The sequence below is a fragment of the Haliotis rufescens genome, unplaced genomic scaffold, assembly GCF_023055435.1.
Source record: "Haliotis rufescens isolate VD_foot unplaced genomic scaffold, xgHalRufe1.0.p SCAF_14, whole genome shotgun sequence".
Taxonomy (NCBI): Eukaryota; Metazoa; Mollusca; class Gastropoda; order Lepetellida; family Haliotidae; genus Haliotis; species Haliotis rufescens.
The window spans coordinates 28,469,633-28,493,180 of record NW_025963824.1 but is presented as its reverse complement, the minus strand read 5'-3'; the positions used below and the strand labels follow the sequence as shown (position 1 = coordinate 28,493,180).

Genomic DNA, 23,548 nt, shown 5'->3' with positions numbered 1-23,548 from the left:
GACATTGTACAACCAGAAAAGAACTATTGGCAGTAATCAGATTTACAAGGCAGTTTCCACACTATCTGCTGGGACGGCGTTTTACTGTTAGGACTGATCACAACATTCTCCAATGGATGTTAATCTTCCGGAATCCAAATGGCCAATTGGCTAAGTAGCAGGAAGAATTGACATGGTGGTGAAACATTGCCCAGGAAATCTGCATGCCAGCGCGGACGACCGGTCTATCACGTATTCCACAAGGGGGCCAATGCCATAACTACAAACCAGAAATAATGTTGAAAAGTTGTGGAAGATGCAAATATTGCACTCGGGCTCATGAAAATTGGAGTAGGTTCTTCAAGGATGTGGATGACACCATTCTTCTGGCCCATGTTGGGCGGGATTGCCTCTCTGAGGATGACTGATGATTGTGGCCTGTCGGTCTCCTGTCTTGAAATACAATCCAATGGGGATTCGGGTTTCCAACTGAACACCACCCCAGTAGCTGTGGTGACCTATGACGGGCAGAATGAACAATTTGGGTATTCGGCCTAGGAGCTAAGCAATCAGCAGAGATCTAATACAGACTTGGCCATTATAATGGGTTGGATTCAAACTGCTGAAGAGACGAGTGAATCAAGTCTCTTCTTGGCCAGTCCCACAGCAAAACACTTTTGGTTGAACCGATCTTTATTTCGGATCGGCAATCAGGGATTGTTATATGTTGATCCTCTCATAAAAGAAAAGACAAGACGATGCATGGCATCCCTGGTGGTTCCGATATAAAGCAAGAAGTGCTTAGGTTGAATCATGACATCACGGCCGTGGGACATCTGGGAATGAAAAAAGAAACAATCGACAGAGTTAAAGCACGTTTCTACTGGCATGACATGGTACAAGATCTAAAGTTGTATGTAAGCACGTGTTCAACATGTAGCCGAAACAAAGGACCTGTACGACATGCGGTCACCAATTATCAACTTTCATGCAGGGGCGCCCATTGAAAGAGTTCATCTTGATTTCATTGGCCCCTTGCCCAAAAGCAAGTTGGGTAATCAATACATCTTGATTACGGTTGACTAATTCACTAAACGGGTGGAGTGCATAGCTTTGCCTACCCTAAATGGCTGAGGTAACAGCCAAGGTTGCCGTAGATGGTTCTTTCCCTAGATTTGGTTGCCCTTTCCAAGTATTTACAGATCAAGGAAGAAACTTTGAGTGCAAATGTTTCACTGAACTTTGCACCCTACTACAGATACATAAAACCAGGACAACCCCATGTCGGGGATTGCCTAAATGTCGGGCCAAAAAAAGTCGGGCCGGGCCGGGCCAGTGGGTAATACTAAAAAAGGATTGGGGAATAATAAAACGAAACGTGCATATCTAGGCAGATCTCAAATGTCCAGAAACGGATAGTTTTGCTCATTTAATTGAGTTTGAATCAAAATGTATCTTCAGCAATGTAATAAACTGATAATTATAGCTTACTACCGAGAGTTCATACCGAAAAGTCAGTGTCTTGACTGTGTCTTTACTTTGATGAGAAGGTTTCTCACCGACCTTAGCGTGCAGGGCTGTGATGTCCTGGGCAGGAATTCGAAATGACAGTGTTTTGACTACTCTTCTTTCATTAATTAACGTGTTTGGCATACCTAATTAACATTTACTAATTGATGTTAAACAAACACAGGATGTTTTCTGCAAGTTGATATTCGCGAATGTCATAGGACTGACACGACACGCGTTAATAACTGTCAAAGCGCTTCTAAAATTACAACACATACTTTACATCTATAGACTTATTATAATATCATATCTACCTATATAACACTTTAGTGTCTCAGATTGCAGTAGCAAACACGGTGCTCAAAAGTGAAGCCCTTTTCCCTCTACATTCTCTCTATCAGAAGTGTTTTGCTTGTGTTGGGTCCGACTTGGCCCGGGCGGTCAAAATCAACTTTAAACACACAGACGTATCTTCCAATGTGTTTACATCTATAGATTATTGTTATATCTACCTATATACCACTTTATAATGTCACGGTACATCGTATTTAAAGAAAACAAGGTGCTCAAAGTGAAGCATTTTTACTGTATTTTCTTAAGAAAATCTCTGTCAGAAGTGTTCGGTCCGACTTGGCCCGGGGTATCAAAATCAACTTAAACCTCACAGATGTATCATCAAATGGATTCACATCTATAGATTAGTATTATATCCACCTAAATACCACTTTATAGTGTCTCAGATTGCTGTAATTAAAGAAAACAAGGTGCTCAAAGTGAAGCCCTTTTCCCTCTACATTCTCAACATAGTCTCTATCAGAAGTGTTTGGCTTGTGTTGGGTCCGACTTGGCCCGGGCTGTCAAAATCAACTTTAAACACACAGATGTATCTTCAAATGTGTTTACATCTATAGATTAGTGTTATATCTACCTATATACCACTTTTTAATGTCACGGTACATCGTATTTAAAGAAAACAAGGTGCTCAAAGTGAAGCATTTCTACTGTATTTTCTTAAGAAATTCTATGTGGTTTAAACATATTTTTATTCATTGGAATGAGTTGGGATTGGTGAACAAGCTTTACAGCTTATGTTAACACCGCTCCTATACAACATATATTACATATTGAAATGAAGGATGTGACGTCATCGATATAGACATTATTTAAATAATATGTCTTTACATATTACATCAGATACAAAAACATAAATAGAAAGTTACAGCTTGTGTGTGTCTAACAAGTCGTTTGTAACAAAAGTAATAGTCAATCATGAGGTTATTGTCCGGTTTATTTAATTATTAATTTGTGAGGAGCTGAAACGTTTTGTCTTGATGATGAAATCGTGGACGGATTCAACTAATTTCTGGTTTTCAGAGTGAGCAAGTTCATTGTTTCCGTTCATAATAGTATCCAGGTTATAACCGGTAGTGTAAAAGTGCATATTAAGTCTTATCTGAGTAAAGTTACAACAAGTAAAAAAATAATGTAGGGCGTTTTCACTCTGATATCCACAGGAGCAACACGGACTGTCAATTAAACGTCTGTTATAATACTTATCGGCGTTTAGGTCGCTACAACCGAGTCTGAGGCGGCAGTGAACGATTTGACAGAATCGAGTGCCATAGCTAAGGTCAAAATAAGTCTTATTTTCGGTTTTCGTAATAAGGTTTTTAAATTCTGACAGACTACTTGACTCTTTGGACTTTGGTAGAGCATTCCATAAGTGTATTGTGTCTGGTAAAAAGGATTTGGCGTAAGAGGAAGTACGGCTATAAATTCCTTGTATTTCAGAACTGTTTCTTAAATTATACTTTGTAGTTTCGGAGACAAAGTTTGGGATCAAATCACAAAGATACTTTGTGAATTGGTTGTTATACATTTTAAAGAAAAATTATTTTTTTGGCAGTATCTTCTATCTTGCAAGGATTGAGATTTAGTTTCGTTATAAAGTTTCTTATGACTTGTGCCACGAACGGCACCACATATAGTTCTCAGGAGATCAAGATGTAGGCTTTCTAATATACGCGATTGCTCAGACGTACAATTATCCCAAATATGCGAACAATAGTCAAATGTTGGCAAGATATAGGACTTATACATAGTATCCAAGGTTTTACGTGATATTTATACGGTATTTAAAACTCCTCAGACAACTGATCATAGGGCGAACTTTTTGTACAATATCATTTATGTGATCAGTCCATGTACAGTCGCTTTGGAGTGTCACTCCTAAATGTTTATGACTTTTGACTTCTTTTATGATTGTTCCGTCCATAAGTAGGTTCGGCTTTAGCGACGGTTTAGCTTTACGTGAGAATTGGATGGTTTCGGTCTTATTTGGGTTAAATGTAACCTGCCACTTACGGGCCCATTGTGAAATTGTATCTAGATCATTGTTAAGACAGGTAGCAGCAACTGATGGATCTTCTATGATAACATATAATGAAGTGTCATCTGCAAAGAGACGAATGTTACTGTCAATATCACATACAATATCGTTAATGTATATCAAAAAAAGAAGTGGTCCAAGGACTGAGCCCTGAGGTACTCCAGCTAGTACAGCTTTCTTGTCAGATTTGTACCCGTTAATTGCTACCCGTTGTACTCTATTTTCTAAATAACTTTCAAACCATTTTAATAGTTCGCTTTGGATACCATGAGTTTTCAGTTTATTAATAATTCCTCTATGCCATACCCTAGCAAAGGCTTAACTTATATCGCAGAAGACTGCTCTAACTTCTTTTCCTTCGTCAAGAGCTTTAGCTATGAAATTATACAAATAGGTTAATTGATTTGATGTGGAATCTCCTGGCATAAATCCTGATTGTAAATTTGTTAGTAGGTCGTTATCTCTTAGGAAGTTGAATACATATTTAAATACACATTTCTCAAAGACTTTCGATAAACAAGATGTGAGTGCGACAGGACGGTAGTTTGAACATTCGTGTACGCTGTCTTTTTGTGGATAGGTATTATTGATGCTTCTTTCCATAAACAGGGAAAAATTGACTGGCTAAGTGATAAATTAAACAATTTCGTAAGTATGGATGTCAGACTATTTGCGGTATATCTAAGTACTTTATTTCCTATTCCGCCCGGACCGGTCGCTTTCGATGTATCCAATGACAATAGAATATCTCTGACGTCATCGCGGGTTAGAGTGATGTTAGATAATGTTGAGTTACAGGGAACCGGGGGGTCGGGCACATCTCGATTTTGATCTTCAATTGTCGACTGAGCGGTGAAGTAGTTATTTAAGACATTTGCGATTTCATCGGGGCCATTGTAGACTGCATCATTGAAAATAATTGTTGGGAATTGGCTGTTATCGTTGCGTGATTTTATAAACGCTTTAATCAGGCGCCACCACGTTTTGGTACAAGGCGAGTTATTAACAGTATCTTCAATTTTAGAGACGAATATTTGTTTAGCAGTTCGGATAGCGGAAGTAACTTTATTTCTTGCTGATCTGAAATTAGCCCGCTTAGTTGGATGGTTACTTTTTTTGGCAATTTTATGTAAACGATTACGTTTCCGAATCAAGGATCGTATATGATTCGTCATCCAAAGTGGATCTGTAGGTCTGATGGTGACAGTCTTATTTGGTATGTGCTCATCACAGATCCTCGTAATTGCGGATGTTTAATTGGTTACATTTTTCTCTATATTTTTAGAAGAAAATAAACCTTCAACGTCAATATCATTGACACACCAGTTCATACTTTCTGTATCAGATAAGGGATAGTTATACACCTTCCTCTTATAGTTTGTAGGGAGAGAAATTGGTTCTTTGATGGTCACATATATCGGACAGTGGTCACTGCAGATAGGGTCAAGAACTCCAGATTCGTTTACTGCTTTAACATTAGAAACAAAAATCAAATCTATCAAGGTACTTGAATGTGGTGTAATTCTAGTTGGTTCTGATATTATCTGTTTAAGATCATACATTAATTGAAGGTAATCTATTTTTGTTCGATTTTCCCGAATGACGTCAATATTAAAGTCACCGACAACGACAGTGTACATGTTCAGATCGACTGCATTACCGATAGATTCCTCAATCAGATCCCAGTACGCCGCACTCTTATCTGCTCGATAGACGCAACCGATTAGGTAAGAACGGTTTTTACATTTTATCTGTACCCACACCGCCTCAAGCCCAGGAATGTCAAGACAGTACAAATGTTTTGCGTGTAGATTACTTTTGACATAGATCGCGACACCGCCACCACGAGTTTGCCTGTCTTTCCTGAATGGTAGGTGGTATCCAGTATCCAGGTATTGCTATATCAACACTGCAGATGTCTGCATGCAACCAGGTTTCTGTTAGACATATAATATCATATGATCGAAATTCTGCGTCAAGTAAATCAGTTTTATCTTTCAAACTGCGTACGTTCAAATGTATTATTTTAAGGTCTCTGAAATATTACGGCCCTGGATTGGGGTGAATATCGCCACAGCATAGTAGGATGAGAGAAACAATTACCGATACGTGTGGGCTGTAGAGACACAACAACTTAAAATTGTGACTGGATTTCATAAATCGGACAGCAAATTTTGAATGCACTTTTGCAGCAAAGGAACCCACTTCCTGCCTGTATTGTTCAATATCAGTCATAATCAAATATCATATCTATTGTCGTAACAGGCGGGGCAGTGGGTTCCAGTAAGTGATGATATGGAGGTAGACACACACAAACTGAACTTAGGTAAATAAAACATGTAATCAGGTTTGTTGTAATTTGATGTAGATTTAGGTCAAATGACATGCTGTAATATAATTCTAAATGAAACACTGAACACAAAGAAAAGAAAAAAGAAAGGAAGATAAAGTTAACCATAACCATGATCTTAATGAAAGGTGAGGTGAGGTGAAATTGGGTGTAACGTCGCGTCCAAGATTATTGCACTTATATAGCGACGTGCATGCACGTGTATGTGTGTGTGTGGCTGCTTGTACTAGTCCGGACTGATGCCGATTTATAGTGCTAGCTCACTGAGATACCATGCCGCAGTTTAACATGAATACCCCACTCAGACACAGTATACTGACTCCGAGCCGACCAGTCCTTGTTTTAGCCCCTTAATGCCGAGCGCCAGACAGGGTAACAACAAGTACAATCTTTTAACGTCTTTTTGTATGACGCGGCCCGGGATCGAACCCTGGACCTTCCGCTCTCCGGGCGGATGCTTCTTAATGAAAGAACTTAATGAAGAAACAAAAAGGCAAACTGCGCTTTCATGGGAGGAAAAATCTTCGGGTTAATAATTTCAAGCTAGCATACTCGATATATACACAAAATATAAAATATACATACACACCCAAAGCGCATCCCCTCGCCGTTTTTCATACATACATGAATACATCAAACCATTAACAATTGAACAAATACACGCACTTGTACCTGTATACACACACACCCTGATACATAGGAGTGAACGCATGTATACACTTATTTATAAAAGTAATAATGAACATTCACACATATGTTACATACGTGTATCGTCTACACACATACAACATACATTACAGTGCTTGTATTCCAGAGAATGTATACTGCACACATACTCCACGCATTACACTGCATGATTGCTGTGCTACTCACACTGTTCATAATGCTTGTAAGCTATGTTACAAACACATCACACACATACAACATTCCAGAGAATGTATACTGCACACATACTCCACGCATTACACTGCATGATTGCTGTGCTACTCACACTGTTCATAATGCTTGTAAGCTATGTTACAAACACATCACACACATACAACATTCCAGAGAATGTATACTGCACACATACTCCACGCATTACACTGCATGATTGCTGTGCTACTCACACTGTTCATAATGCTTGTAAGCTATGTTACAAACACATCATACACATACAACATTCCAGAGAATGTATACTGCACACATACTCCACGCATTACACTGCATGCTATGCTACTCACACTGTTCATAATGCTTGTAAGCTATGTTACAAACACATCACACACATACAACATTCCAGAGAATGTATACTGCACACATACTCCACGCATTACACTGCATGATTGCTGTGCTACTCACACTGTTCATAATGCTTGTAAGCTATGTTACAAACACATCACACACATACAACATTCCAGAGAATGTATACTGCACACATACTCCACGCATTACACTGCATGATTGCTGTGCTACTCACACTGTTCATAATGCTTGTAAGCTATGTTACAAACACATCATACACATACAACATTCCAGAGAATGTATACTGCACACATACTCCACGCATTACACTGCATGCTATGCTACTCACACTGTTCATAATGCTTGTAAGCTATGTTACAAACACATCACACACATACAACATTCCAGAGAATGTATACTGCACACATACTCCACGCATTACACTGCATGATTGCTGTGCTACTCACACTGTTCATAATGCTTGTAAGCTATGTTACAAACACATCACACACATACAACATTCCAGAGAATGTATACTGCACACATACTCCACGCATTACACTGCATGATTGCTGTGCTACTCACACTGTTCATAATGCTTGTAAGCTATGTTACAAACACATGACACACATACAACATTCCAGAGAATGTATACTGCACACATACTCCACGCATTACACTGCATGATTGCTGTGCTACTCACACTGTTCATAATGCTTGTAAGCTATGTTACAAACACATCACACACATACAACATTCCAGAGAATGTATACTGCACACATACTCCACGCATTACACTGCATGATTGCTGTGCTACTCACACTGTTCATAATGCTTGTAAGCTATGTTACAAACACATGACACACATACAACATTCCAGAGAATGTATACTGCACACATACTCCACGCATTACACTGCATGATTGCTGTGCTACTCACACTGTTCATAATGCTTGTAAGCTATGTTACAAACACATCACACACATACAACATTCCAGAGAATGTATACTGCACACATACTCCACGCATTACACTGCATGATTGCTGTGCTACTCACACTGTTCATAATGCCTGTAAGCTATGTTACAAACACATCACACACATACAACATTCCAGAGAATGTATACTGCACACACACTCCACGCATTACACTGCATGATTGCTGTGCTACTCACACTGTTCATAATGCTTGTAAGCTATGTTACAAACACATCACACACATACAACATTCCAGAGAATGTATACTGCACACATACTCCACGCATTACACTGCATGATTGCTGTGCTACTCACACTGTTCATAATGCTTGTAAGCTATGTTACAAACACATCACACACATACAACATTCCAGAGAATGTATACTGCACACATACTCCACGCATTACACTGCATGATTGCTGTGCTAATCACACTGTTCATAATGCTTGTAAGCTATGTTACAAACACATCACACACATACAACATTCCAGAGAATGTATACTGCACACATACTCCACGCATTACACTGCATGATTGCTGTGCTACTCACACTGTTCATAATGCTTGTAAGCTATGTTACAAACACATCACACACATACAACATTCCAGAGAATGTATACTGCACACATACTCCACGCATTACACTGCATGATTGCTGTGCTACTCACACTGTTCATAATGCTTGTAAGCTATGTTACAAACACATCATACACATACAACATTCCAGAGAATGTATACTGCACACATACTCCACGCATTACACTGCATGATTGCTGTGCTACTCACACTGTTCATAATGCTTGTAAGCTATGTTACAAACACATCACACACATACAACATTCCAGAGAATGTATACTGCACACATACTCCACGCATTACACTGCATGCTATGCTACTCACACTGTACATAAGGTTTGTGAGCTATGTTACAAACACATCACACGTAAATTCTATGTCAGAAGTGTTTGTGCTTAAGTCACTTGGACATTGTTTAGCTTCATAAACTGTTCATAAGAAACATGTCAGACAGCTTTGACATCATTGATGACTTAGTCTTATGAGATGTGTAAACCTTAGGGGAAATGAGCTCAAGTAAATACAGAAACACAGGGTCTTAAATTGCCAGTGTTAGGCCCGAAAGTCTGTTGAGGATTTAAATTGTGATTAAGGAAGTAGAGGGTAGAGACAGAACAAGATAACAAATCTTAACAAGTGCTAGTTCGTTCGTGTGCTAGTGCTAGTTCGTTCGTATCCGTAATCCGTCACAAACTGTGATGAACGCATAGTGTGTTCGATGAAGGAAATACAGCCCTTCAGATCTTTGTTTACTGAATACACCTTGACCTATGTTCAGTGATATAATTTATAAGATATTGAAGCTACATGGCCGCCCATAGTTTCGAGGAAATGTCCTGGCTACACTTCAAGGTTTCGTGCTCAACAAATATAGACAGATAGATAGATAGATAGATGGATAGACATGGCTATTAATGCTCATGTGTGTCAGGTTGCCCTTACCTCGCCGTCGTATCTGTACACAAAGCAAGTGCATAGTCTTAACTAGGCTACATTTGCATTTCTTTAGCCGTTTACAGATGCCTCGACAACATTTTTCACACATTAATGACTTCAACCTTGGCTCTCAACTAGTACAGGTAAACATGGCTATTAATGCTCATGTGTGTCAGGTTGCCCCAACCTCGCCGTCGTATCTGTACACAAAACAAGTGCATAGTCTAAACTAGGCTACATATGCATTTCTTCAGCCGTTTCAATAATGCAGTGCGCTGTCACAGCATGCTGCGTAGGTATGTACAGCACAATGTATTTTATTAGTAATTGGTCGATCCTTCATAAATCATATTTTTGCCATTCATTTCACATATGCCTCGGTAGAATTGAGGTAGGGGAAGGACTTCTGGTCAGATAACAAGGTATTCTGATATCCAGAAACTCGTTTATCCGGACAACATTTTAGAAAAAGCAATTGTCCGGATAAGCGAGGTTCGACTGTATAGCGCGTGATACATGACAAAAGATATGTGTTAGGACCTGATTCGCACTTGCTGAAGGGATACCAATGGACCCTGATCATAATACATTGGTTGCTTATTATTATTATTAAACATATTGTATTGTCCAAAAAGACAAAGGGATTGGGCACAAGTGCAGCACTTATCACCACCTTCTCCCTATATACAGTTATACATAATATTGCATAATGAAAATGAACAATTTACAGTTGAAGCATCACATTATGGAAACATAGTGCGCAATATAAATTTATATACAGTGCTCATATGAAGGATATGTACAATGTGCTGGAAAGTGAAGACAGTGTGCATCTCAAACATATGCTAATATTATACATGTTAGTGTTGTATATAGATTTAACAATATTAATGATTAACAGTTTGGAAACAATAATATGCTAGCTACTGAATCTGTTAGTCGTTTCTATAAATTTGTGTACAGACAAGAATATTTTTGTATTCAGGAAAACATCTAAGTTTGGATCACAAAAAAAGAATACTATTTAGAAATTTTTGTCCCCCAAGATTATCGATAGCTGTCAGTAATGTCTCCCTAATAACATCATATAAGGTACATTGGAAGAAGAAATGGAATACATTTTCACAAGGAGCTCCGCATTTACAGGAAATAGTATCAGATAATTAACACGAAACAGGTTGGAATTTAGTGTGCTACAATTGTGTCTCAATTTCGTGTGCAATATGTTTGTAGATCTCTCACCGCAATTATAGTGCATAGGTGGTGATGTAGGCTGCTCAGATGCGACAGCTTTAAAATAAGATATTGACGGACTATCCCTGATGATAGATTATTCCTTTGGCCTAATGTATCTATAATATAAGACCTTTTAAACGTAGATGTCCGTGCAAATGGAACTACAAAATCATGGCGGTTTCTGAGATTATAACTGACCTTCTGTGACACAGCTGGTGGTAAAAGATCAATTATATATGAAGGACATGTCTTTTTTTAATTATTTTATACATAGTTACAAGTTTGTTGACGTTTCTTCTATACGCTTATATATATGTATCCACGTCACACACACCTAGAACAAGTACACTTATTTGAATATTACTAATATTACATGAATGTTACTGAGCAGTCAGTTAGAACTGATATCTTTGCGCTTAATCAGCAACATTAAGCCTTTCATGTATATTACAACTTTGTAAGTTAACTTTCCTTTCCAGAAATACCATAGCATGGTGACAGAGATGAACTTCTACCCCAAGAGATGTGTCATTGACTAAAATCTGCTTTGTTTATTTGATTTCAAGTGATAGCCTTCACCTGGAAGGAAGTTATATTTGTATTATTTCGATCTTTCTTTTCATATATATCCCTCTGAATTTTGGGTTTTGAAATAGCATGTCGCAGAAATAACTCCTGTTGGACCCTTAGACTTGCAAGATTACTCTAATCATTGGCCGAAACATGCCCCATTTGTGCTTCTTGCTTTGTCAAACCAAACCCATACTGTTGAATTTCTCAAAAGCGTTAAAAGGGTTAAAGCTATTTTTGGAAGTATAAATGGGTTGATTGGTGACTACCACAGAAGTAGCAAATGGAGTTATGTCCGATGAAATTCTCTGTTTTGACTTGTGCTAATCGTTTCCGTGTTTTTTCGGGTTCAACAACTAACTTGGCTGTGCGTGTGTTTGTTCCACCGGTGGTGCAGGATACGCTCACCTCTATGCAAACACCTGTTATCCCTCACTGTTTGATAGAAGTTTATACACGTAAGTATGTATAAGTTGTATGTCATCTTAATATATCACTTGTGTTATCCCTCTTTTTGGGGTGTTCTACAAACATAAATCAAAGTTTCTTTTGAGCTAGCATGAATATCATAAAATACTTAGCAAGTCTATGCTTATCATTCCCTCTACTCCTACCAAAGGCTCTAATTGTGGCTAATTGTTACATATTCTTCACGAATACTGTAAATCATGAAACGTGTAACCAAATTAATGCGAGTTTAGACCGCTGGCTAGACTAACATCTAGTTTCTGAAATGAACATATTTTACAAAAATAAAAACAATTGTTTGATTATATTGATAAAATATATAACTGCAGTAATCTAGTCTTGCCAAATATGATTGACTTCCATCTGCTGTATTGGATATATTTGTTTCAGGAACTGTATGACAGGCCTAAAATGCGTCACGAAAGTAATGCGATTAACTTTGCTTTTGACCTGTAAAAGCTAACCAGCAAACGAAAACACGGCGCCGTTGTTTACAATGAACGCATGTCTAAACAAACATCCTTTTTTATATACTTAAGTAGAAGTATCACGATGGACAGTGCATACAACTGTTTGGCAAACAATATCAAGCAATATTTTAGATTCAGAATCAACATACCATGACATAACAGAAACATATATATTAAATTGTATATATTCATATTTGCCGCCATTCACGATAAATTTATTTTACCGACACTGTTTAAAACTACTCTGAACTACTTGTATGTATAGATCATCTTATTTGTAAACAGTAGGCGGACGTATTATATATAGTCTGCTGAAATCTTCTATTTCTTTATTATGTAAAACACTCCAAATATAGTTGTCATAATGAACATAGTTTTCAAGTATATTTGTCACATGCAATAATACTGTCCGGTATTATTAGTAATATTTTCAATATCAACCACATATTGTGAGAATCCAGTATAAAGGAACTGAGTAAAGCAGTGGTTAAATCTATCCATATATACAAAATTGTATATTTTTGGATATACCATATATACAAAATTGTATATTTTTGGATATACCATATATACAAAATTGTATATTTTTGGATATACCATATATACAAATTGTATATTTTGTATATATTGGAATTTTCCCTTGTGATATTTTCACTGGCCACTGACAAATATTAGCAGTATTAGAATAAGAAACTAAAGTAAATCCAGTATGACGTGATGATGTGTAAGCATACAGAAAACTAAGAGAGCCCAACTTACTTCAGTTTCTGTACCGTACTCGGAGATGCAGCACGTATTCTCGCGGTATGGCAGATTACAACTGTCTCAGATAATCCTGTTTTCCTAAACACACTCATAGTTAATAGAAGCATTAAGCAGGGTTGAGGGAGAGGTTTATCCTGAAATGCAAAGTGTCTCACCTTACCTTCTCCAAGTGTTACCCTGTGAGTATGATCCTTGAAAAAACCCACGACGGATTAGGTAAAAGCAAGGGATTTTCCGACCAGACACATACCGAGAAAAAAGGGCTTCACTTTAAAGAGTATACTTCACTCCAACACAATTGGTGAAATTTTCTTGAGAAGATACAGTGAAAGTGCTCGACTTTAACAGACCAGTTTTCTTTGAGTTATCGTGCGACATTATTAAGTGATCTATAGGTAGATATAATACTAGTCATGTTGAGAATGTAGAGGAATGTGAAGGGCTTCACTTTGAACTCATGGTTTTCTTTAAATGCGATAATCTGTGACATTATAAAGTGGTACATAGGTAGATGTAACACTAATCTATAGATGTAAACACATTTGAAGATAGATCTGTGTGTTTAAAGTTGATTTTGACCGCCCGGGCCAAGTCGGACCGAACACTTCTGACATAGATTTTCTTAAGAAAATACAGTAAAAATGCTTCACTTTGAGCCCCTTTTTTTCTTTAAATACGATGTACCGTGACATTATAAAGTAGTATATAGGTAGATATAACACTAATCTATAGATGTAAATACATTTTAAGATACGTCTGTGTGTTTAAAGTTGATTTTGACCGCCCGGGCCAAGTCGGACCCAACACAAGCCAAACACTTCTGATAGAGACTATGTTGAGAATGTAGAGGGAAAAGGGCTTCACTTTAAGCTCCCTGTTTTCTTTAAGTACAGCGATCTGAGACACTATAAAGTGGTATTTAGGTGGATATAATACTAATCTATAGATGTGAATCTTCAAGGAGGCCTGTCAAGGCCCTAAACCGACAATCATCCCGGCGGCAGGTGTCTGTGTACTTAACACAGCAAGACACAGGCAGCACTCCTCACCCGTAAGACAAGCCTCAAGACGGGGTCTCTCACCAAGGAGGTAACTCCTCAGACGGGAGCGACGTCTCTCACCAAGGAGGTAACTCCTCAGACGGGAGCGACGTCTCTCACCAAGGAGGTAACTCCTCAGACGGGAGCGACGTCTCTCACCAAGGAGGTAACTCCTCAGACGGGAGCGACGTCTCTCACCAAGGAGATAACTCCTCAGACGGGAGAGACGTCTCTCACCAAGGAGGGAACTCCTCAGACGGGAGCGACGTCTCTCACCAAGGCAGGAGTGACATGTCTCCGCAAGACGTGATCGACGTCCCATGCCAAGGAAGCAAGCCTCAGAGCATGAGCTTATATCCCTCGTCAAACCGAGAACCACGTCCTCGGGTTTCAAAACCGATTTCTCGGGACAAGACAGGTCAGGACGGACAACAAGGGACTTAGTGTCACCAACAAGGCCGTCCCGAAACCAGCCGCTCGCCTCCAGAGCAATCATACTCAAGGATTGGGATCTAGTTGTCCAATCCGGGCTTGCGGAAAACCGGTTGATTGATGCAACCGGTTGGTTGATGCATGTCACCGATGCCAAATGCGTGGATCGATGCTCATGATGTCAATCACTGGATTGTCTGGCTCAGACTCGATTATTTACAGACCGCCGTCATATAACTGGAATCATGCCGAGTGCGGCGTTAAACAACAAACAAACAAACTATACAGAAGCATAGCTTCAACATGATTATGTATTGATTTCAATCGCTCATTCCCATGCCCACTCAACCCATCCTGGCAATGATCCAAGTGCTTTGTGTATAAATAAAACCTTTGTGAAGCAATAATATAGCGAGGAAATATAATACCAGCGGGACGGGTATTGCAAAACAGGTTACCAGCTTGTTCACAAAGACGAAGCCTTCACGATTTCAAATTATTGATTCGAGCGCCTTAGCAACATCATGACATTTCAGTGTAGTCAATGCTTGATCACTGTCCGTTAAAGTAGTAGCGTTATGTAAGTGCGTGGAGAGTGCCAGTTAGTTGGTGGTGTTCACTGGATTCCTAAACTCAGCAATAACGTCATCGTCGGGTATGATCCATGTAAGTATTAATTTTGTTCAAATTCTTGAGTGCAATGCATGTTACGTATGACAGACATCACATACTTAGGGTAATGAATATATGAATTTAAAATATTGTCAACGCGCATGTTGACGGGGAATTAGCTCTTGTGGGAATAAAGGACAAAATCGACATCACTGTCCCGGAACGCTTTATGCACAACATGTAAACAATAAACAACAATTGCACAATGAGCGGAATACCTGCTCTGACAACACAAACACAGCTATGAGCGGACCTTCCAGCTCAGGCGTACAAGAGCTGAGCGGAGCTCCAGCTCACCTCAGGGCGTTTCCTACGAGCGGCATATCCTGCTCGAGGTCGTCCCTACACCAGCACTCGGAATACCAAGCTTGACTAACACCCTACTAACAGTGTAATGGTAGCACATATATAGTAATGAACAACAATGGAAAGACAATGACGTTGCTCTGGACATGGGATTTCGGGGGGGGGGGGGTGAACAATTAAGGCAATACATGTCATCCTATAAATAACAGTAATTAACGGGAAGTGTAAAGTAGCTCAGTTTGGCTGTCAGTCAATATACAATGAAATGTTGGTGAGGATTAACAACGGGGATTAGCGCCTAAAATGTAATGACAATTAAGTTATGGAGACATGGCTACAGGGTAATTTGCCTTTGGGGTCAAATGTACTTCAGACAATGGTAGTCGTAAATCAGTCGCTATGACAATATGTTCGATTTATTTTTCAACTATATTGAGGTCTTGTAAGATAGTGACATTTAGTATTAGTGCGGGAACAATGTACCAACGGGAATATGGGTTGCTTACAAATGTAAGTAAAAATGAAAAGAAATCTGAGATCGTTTCTTTGGAAACGATTATTATATTTATTATATACAGTGAACAGAACACTCGATATTTAACGACAATATAATGACAGATTGTCATTTATGGAGTTAATATGACTTCTTGCCGTTTGTTATTATCTCGAAAATGTTTCGTTATAAACCGTTAATTTCTTATTAACAGGCCAGCGCCATATCACACTCCAGCGCATATCACGTGGTCGACTTGTTGTAAACAAACGCGTTTTTTTCAGAAATCAGAATAGAACGAACCAATGCAAGTTTTTAGGTGCGCTGTACATATTGTTTTGCATAAAATATGCTCCTACAACTGCGACAGTGAAATATCCTCTATCTATTGTTGTTGCCGGTATCAATTTTAGAACCCAACGTGTTTTCATGCTAAGAAACTAACTCTTGCTCTACAGAATTGCGTCCCCTGGGCGTGCCTGAAAAAATCTATCAGCGTGTGTTGTGACCACAGCACCAAATACACATGCATCACTTCTGACTTTCCTCCCACGTCAAACTGACACGTTGTAAAATAATTGAAATATTGTTCAAAGCGACGTAAACAATACTCACTCACTCATAACATCCCATTTGTCAAGGCGCTTACAGAGCTTGGTAATTTAAGAAAATATTTCACAATAATATTTTGCGACGTCAAGATAAATAATGCATTACACATGAGATAATTGACGATCTTTTAATCCTCTTAGATCCTTCTTTACGGACATTCATGTAAAATATAAGATCATATTTTGTTAAAATGTTGAATGAGTGAGTGAGTGAGTATGGTTTTACGCCGCTTTTAGTAATATTCCCGCAATATCACGGCGGGGGACACCAGAAATGTGCTTCACATATTGTACCCATGTCGGGAATCGAACCCGGGTCTTCGGGGTGACGAGCGAACGCTTTAACCACTAGCCTACCCGACCGCCCCTAAAATTTTGACACTTAATCCCGACACTGTGACAACAAAGACATTTTAATGAAATGTGGCTTTGGTGTATTATCTTGTCATGCTTTGTAATTATTTTGCAGGAAAGTCGTAATTAATACAAGCACGACAATACGAAAATTTGTCACCCTTGGTTTAAGTTTTGGAAATATACAGTTGCTTTTTATCATTTTATAAAATGGAGCATGTTTGCGCATTTGGTATTTTCCAACAAATGCACGTAATTTGAAATGGTGGTGCATGTGTTAGGATGTGTCTGTGTCTTGTGCTGGTTTCTTGTGGATATTTTTTTCTGGTAGTGGTGCATGGGTTATGTGTTCTAGATTATGTTTTGGTGTGAGTTTAAGTAGGTGGGCGTGGTATGGGGCTTGTGTGGGGCTGTGGTTGAATTTATGTGTTGATTTGTTTATGTTTTAATAATTTGTTTGTATGGTTTTGGTACATGGGGTTGTGCTGGTAATTTAGGCTAATTTATTTTGATTTTGGAGATTATACCTGCTTGATTAGTGAGTGAGTGAGTTGGGTTTAACACCGCTTTTAACAGTATTCCAGTTATATCACGGCGTGTCAGCTTAATGTGGGTAGAAAGACCGAAGTGATGCAGGTCTCAGACGTTTAACACTTCGGTGAAACCCACTAGCACGGGTAATGTTCTGACAAACCTAGAAACATAATCGGGGCGAACCTGGATTCGAACCGGCAATCATAGGTTTCTGGCGTGCCCAAGGGACGCAACTCTGCACAGCGAATCGCGGCGCCTTAGACGACGCGGCCACCCGTGCCCCCTTTTATATTAGTAATAGGCCAATGGCGTTTTCAGTGACTGTGTATTTGGATTCCTCATCTGGAAGCCCAGTTTTGAATATAGGTTAATACAGGTTGATTTTTTTCTTGTGCCTGTTTAATTGTTTTTTGTCCAAAGGGAAACATCAGCAGCATATTTTGCTGTTGAAACATCTTGGGTGGAATTTGGAAATATGTCGTCAATCAGGGGGCTAAAAGTGTTGGCGACAGGATACTTCCTTGTGGGGTGCCACTTTCTATAGAATATGTATCAGAGAGAGTGTTGTGGGATTTTACTGTAATGGTTCTGTCGGTAAGGAAAGAATGAATTAAATTCAGTATTCTACCATTTATAGCTTTACTTTCCAACTTTTGTATTAGGCCATTGTACTATACAATACCAAAAGCTTTTTCTGAAATCTATAAATATGGCCAGTGTGTTGTGTTTTTATGCTTGTGCTACTCTGATATCCTGTTTCTAAATGAAAACTTTGGTCTAAAGTTTGACGATTTAGGGTGAAGCCACTCTGGTCAGGGCCAAAAAGGTGATTTTTAGCGATTTGGAATTTGAGCTTGTTATTAGTTATTGATTCCATAATATAGGATGTTAAAGAGATATGAATGAGGCTCTGGTTTTAGGACTGATGCCACCATAGCTGCTTTCCATGATTGAGGGGTGGTGCCAGAGTTCCGGAATTTGAGTAAATTTTTGGATTTTTTCTAGGGATATGATTTAATACTATATAGCTGATGTTGTCCTCACCTGTGGCTGAGGCCGTCTCTTTGTTGTTCTATGACTGTCAGTAGTTCATGTATGTTAAGCATTTGGTACAATACAAAGCCGGCTTGTGCTGCTTTGGGGGTGTATTTTGAGTGATTTTATATTTTAACCTGGAATGTTCGGGGGTGGTTGGTGGAGCTACTGTTTTTTGCAAAATGGGAAGCAGCAACGTTAGCTTTTTCTGTGCGGTTTCAAAATGTTTGGTGAGATATTTCCCATATGTCAGATTCCTCGGGTATGTAATTGCCTGTCGCTGGTTTGGGGAGATGAGCTTGTGTGATATTTATCTTAGGACGAGTTCCTGTTTGATGGGGTGTGTGTTCTGTACGGCGCTGTATGTCCCTCGGCGCCACAGTATACACATTAAGAAGCCCATCTTTTTCAGTGAGCGATGTTTGTCGTTATGTTACTGGTATTACATAGGGTCGAATTGTCATATAGTCTGGATTAGTAAATCACAACCACTACTACTACTACTACTACTACTTCTAATACTACGTGGTTAGTAATCATAGGGGTGTGAGTCAATAGGTGAGTGGGTATGTTGTTCTTACGCAATATCCTAGTCAAACACACTACGACAAAGGACACCAAGTATTCGTTCTATTCAGGTTTCTGGTCATATTTCAAATATAGCCCCAAAGGAAAAACACGTGCTGATGTTTCTATCACAGACGTACAGTAAGGTCTGTTGTCATGTGAGACATATGACTACCGTGTTTGAATTGGTTTGTGTTGTCAAAGCACACCATGTAAACAGTGAGTGTTCAATAAAAAAACATCAACAGTGAAATATAAAAGTCAAGGTTTCACTTGTATCCGCTATTTTGAATCTTTTGAAAGGTATTAGCAAGTGTATTGTTGTAAACTTGCTACTTTTCAAAGAGTGAAAAAGTCACAACAACCTCAATATGATCCCCTTTATCAACACGTATAATGTTGGTGTCACCGCCGGGCGTGAGATACGACCTGCCTGAATAACAAATCAGCTCGGAACGCCTTCTGCGTTTGAAAAGGTAGCGTTTAAATGATTTAAATACGTTTTACCGTATTCGACGTAATAAGCGCCCCGCTCTTATAAGCGCTCACGGCGATGTTTGCTAATATATAGGCTAGTGAACAATCCCAATGAGCACCCCTTCCGATTGATCAATGTACACAAGACTTATTTATTCGTGTATAATACGTGTGTTATATGCATCTTTAATTGTGGGAAATTAAATTCTGGAAAGATATATCCGTCGTACATAAACATTTCAGGCTGTCAGCATAAACCAAAATTTACGATCTTTCAACTCTGTTGTTTTTCACCAAAATAATATTCTCATAACAGCCCCCCTATTTCTAATTTTGAGAGCGCTCTGGGTGCTCCGTAATTCGAATACGGTATATCTACCTTTTCAATTAGAAATGATTCCTCCTATGTGAATAACTCCTCAAATTTATTGTATGCCTATAATCCACCTAACAGTAAGAACGCACGTCGAAATACGTGAAGACTGCAGAAATAAAAGAACACTGCAGGAATACTTGAACACTGCAAGAATACGTGAACACTGCAGGAATACGTGAACACTGCAGGAATACATGAACACTGCAGGGATACGTTAACACTGCAGGAATACATGAACACTGCAGGAATACGTGAACACTGCAGAAATACATGAACACTACAGAAATACGTGAACACTGCAGAAATACGTGAACACTGCAGAAATACGTGAACACTGCAGGAATACGTGAACACTACAGAAATACGTGAACACTGCAGAAATACGTGAACACTACAGAAATACGTGAACACTGCAGAAATACATGAACACTGCAGAAATACGTGAACACTGCAGGAATACATGAACACTGCAGAAATACGTGAACACTACAGAAATACGTGAACACTGCAGGAATACGTGAACACTGCAGAAATACATGAACACTACAGAAATACGTGAACACTGCAGAAATACGTGAACACTGCAGAAATACATGAACACTGCAGAAATACGTGAACACTGCAGGATAACGTGAACACTGCAGAAATACATGAACACTACAGAAATACGTGAACACTGCAGAAATACATGAACACTGCAGGAATACATGAACACTGCAGGAATACATGAACACTGCAGGAATACATGAACACTGCAGGGATACGTGAACACTGCAGGAATACATGAACACTGCAGAAATACGTGAACACTGCAGAAATACGTGAACACTGCAGGAATACGTGAACACTGCAGAAATACATGAACACTGCAGGAATACATGAACACTGCAGAAATACGTGAACACTGCAGAAATACATGAACCCTGCAGAAATACGTGAACAATGCAGGAATACATGAACACTGCAGGAATACGTGAACACTACAGAAATACGTGAACACTGCAGAAATACGTGAACACTGCAGGAATACGTGAACACTGCAGAAATACATGAACACTACAGAAATACGCGAACACTGCGGAAATACGTGAACACTTCAGAAATACATGAGCACTGCAGGAATACGTGAACACTGCAGAAATACATGAACACTGCAGAAATACGTGAACACTGCAGAAATACGTGAACAATGCAGGAATACATGAACACTGCAGGAATACGTGAACAGTACAGAAATACGTGAACACTGCAGGAATACCTGAACACTGCAGGAATACGTGAACACTGCAGAAATACATGAACACTGCAGGAATACGTGAAAACAGCAGGAATACATGAACACTGCAGGAATACATGAACACTGCAGAAATACATGAACACTGCAGGAATACGTGAACACTGAAGAAATACGTTAACACTGCAGGAATACATGAACACTGCAGAAATACGTGAACACTGCAGGAATACGTGAACACTGCAGGAATACATGAACACTGCAAAAATACGTGAACAGTGCAGACATATATACGTGAACACTGCAGAAATACGTGAACACTGCAGGAATACGTGAACACTGCAGAAATACGTGAACACTGCAGAAATACGTAAACACTACAGGAATACGTGAACACTGCAGAACCACGTGAACACTGCAGAAATACGTAATCACTGCAGAAATACATAAACACTGCAGAAATATGTAAACACTTCAGGAATATGCAAACACTGCAGGAAGGTGTGAACACTGCGGAAGTACGTGAACATTGCAGAAATACGTGAACACTGCAGGAATATGTGAACACTCAGAAATACGAGAACACATTAGGAATACGTGAACACTGCAGAAATACGGAAAGACATGTGTAATGACATTTAAATTTAATCTCCCATGACTGACACAATATATACACCTTGCCAGTTAGTGTTAGACTAACCAGATAAGAGTGGAGAATCAAGACTTGCTTCAGTAAGGGCTATATCATTACAGTTAGGGCTGGGCCATAAGGAAATGATATGTGCCAGTTAGTGTTAGACTAACCAGATATGATTGGAGAATCAAGACTTGCTTCATTAAGGGCTATATCATTACGGTAAGGGCTGGGCCATAAGGAAATGATATGTGCCAGTTAGTGTTAGACTAACCAGATATGATTGGAGAATCAAGACTTGCTTCATTAAGGGCTATATCATTACGGTAAGGGCTGGGCCATAAGGAAATGATATGTGCCAGTTAGTGTTAGACTAACCAGATATGATTGGAGAATCAAGACTTGCTTCATTAAGGGCTATATCATTACAGTAAGGGCTGGGCCATAAGGAAATGATATGTGTCAGGGACTGTGAAAGAGACTAAGTTTGAGTGTGTATTTGTATTTGATGTACATCAATGTATACACTCGTGTAGGCTATGTAAGAGCACCCCCACCCCCCACCCCCGAATCCGAATGAACCAATGCATGCAGTAAGCAGTAGAGACGCAAACGACAAATAAAATAAATACAGACAATTTGGTTAACAACAATGATATGAAATATAATTGACACTATTACACTCAAAAAACACCTGTTACATGATGATGTCTCTAAATATATGCACCTCATTCATATTTTCAGACCTAAAACAGCTTTTTTGTCTAACAATAACTTATCCTAGATTAAGAATATGACTAAAAAAATGTTGGTGGTGAATCCAGGGGGAGGGGGAGGGGGAGGGGGATGTCAGGGGGATAACATCCCCGCTCCCCTTTTGAAATTCACACCACTATAAACTACCCTGTCTCCACCGAGGGTAAAAACAGAGTTTGTATGAGAAACCGCGAATCCGCCACTGGTCATTATTAATAGATGATATACATATATCCAATAAAACTGACGCACAAAAACCTTTTTTCAGAACTATAGAATTTGGCACTTCCGCTAAGAACAACATGTACGAGCAAACTCCGCCAGACTCTGGCCTGTAGTCTGAAAGTCCTGTTGTTAACATGCATCGATTACCCCTGGGGTATTATTACCCTAGTGGGAATATTTGCCCCTCGGGGTACATTTGGGCATATAAACGCACCCTCCCATCCCCCGAGGGGCATTAATGGTATTAGTTAGGCAAACTTGTTCATCCAATGTGCATATAAACACAATTCGACATTTGCCCTCCCAGATTCACTTTCTTGCAATTATAGATACAGTAAGTAAAGCTATTAC

The 23,548-nt window shown here is 39.1% G+C and overlaps 1 protein-coding gene across 3 annotated transcripts in view; it reads left to right on the top strand.

The window, feature by feature from the left end:
* LOC125379161 overlaps nt 1-23,548 on the top strand; it is a 66,056-nt gene that overhangs the window by 4,419 nt on the left and 38,089 nt on the right. For 2 of the 3 annotated variants that reach the window (XM_048395225.1, XM_048395223.1), the window contains exon 1: nt 15,380-15,589. The exons of the other annotated variant lie outside the window; for it this stretch is intronic. The gene's annotated coding sequence lies outside the window, so the exon portion shown is untranslated. Of the gene's footprint in view, nt 1-15,379; nt 15,590-23,548 lie in introns of those variants that run through there. 3 annotated transcript variants of the gene reach the window in all.